The sequence below is a fragment of the Morone saxatilis genome, unplaced genomic scaffold, assembly GCF_004916995.1.
Source record: "Morone saxatilis isolate NCDOM2014 unplaced genomic scaffold, NCSU_SB_2.0 Contig5, whole genome shotgun sequence".
In the NCBI taxonomy this organism is placed as follows: domain Eukaryota; kingdom Metazoa; phylum Chordata; class Actinopteri; family Moronidae; genus Morone; species Morone saxatilis.
The window spans coordinates 15,877,692-15,879,065 of record NW_023340095.1 but is presented as its reverse complement, the minus strand read 5'-3'; positions in this window follow the sequence as shown (position 1 = coordinate 15,879,065).

The window sequence follows — 1,374 nt, the reverse complement described above, 5'->3', positions numbered from 1 at the left end:
ATTCAATAAACTGTGAAGCTTATATAAGCGGTATGTAAATTGGGTATTTTTATGCAGCATATTTTCAATTAACAAGGTTAAGTGCCTTAAAAAGTGTAAAAATATATCTATTTCCATATAACATGTTTTCTATATATATTTTTGCAAATCCTTGACAAAGACTGTACATTTAAATTAAGCCATATGTTGACTTTCTAACCCGAATGCACTTCATCCACAGACCAACAAAAGATCACTTTAAAGTTAAAAATAGTGTGAGTAAAACTCTGTTCATTATACATTTGACTGGAGCCTTGGTGTGCAGAAGTGATGATAGAATGTAGCCTGTTTTAGGATTTTCCTTTCGAGAGGGATCCAAGGGAAAAGAAAAAGAAGAGGTCCTGCTTGGACGCTGTTAAGAGAAGATCCGACCACTGGGTGGCAACATTGCACTTAAGTTCTTCAGCTGCTCTCCTGGAGCCGTTGTGTAAATAGTGAATTTGTCCCTATGCAATATATGTTTCCGTTGATGTCTTTGAATGTATTTCATTTCATTTTCTAGTGTCTTGCTCTTAAAGTTTGCAGAATATTTGTACAGGACAGCAGGTTCTAAATGAACACTGAACTTGAAGATTATTCCTACATATTTCCCACAGCAAACATTCAGCCTGCTGTACATTCACTGCAGTTTTTGGTTCTTTCACACAGACCTTTAAGCAATAAAGTTCATCACTAACCCATCACAAACTAATAAATCATCAACTGTACAATCTGCTCTGTTGTCCTCAAGTCAGTTATTCATATAAGCACTTCTTAGATCTTCATGCAACATCAACATATACAGACGCATGTACGTTATTAAATGATATAAATGTAGATGTACACACTGAATATCTTACACTGAGCTCAGGAAATCAGAGAGAATACACCAACTTGTACCACATCAGAAATCATGGTGGTTAATACAATAATGCTGTAAGTTAAAATGCAAGCGGAAATAAAGAACTACCAGCTATGTACTGGTGAAGGAAATACATTGCTGAAGAGTTTCCTGCATTTCTAGATCAGTAGCATTTTTCAGTCAGCAGAAAGGGCCTGAAGGAGACAGATTGGGGAAGATGTACAGTATTTACACAAACAAAGACTGTCTAGTCATCTCTGCCAGGAAGCTGAGCGCTAATATCAAGCTTGGTCTGTCACAATCTGAGACTGGGTTGAAAGCTGCAGTAGATGCTGCCGTTTTGTTAGTTGGTTGCAAATCAGTCTGTCTAAGATTATACCATTTAGAGCATAATATCTTACCCAGGATAATGACTCCACGTTGCGGTTCAATAAAATCTTCTCTCTGTAAATCACTCAAAGGCAAAGCTGAGGGGATGTTTTTATGCATCGGTG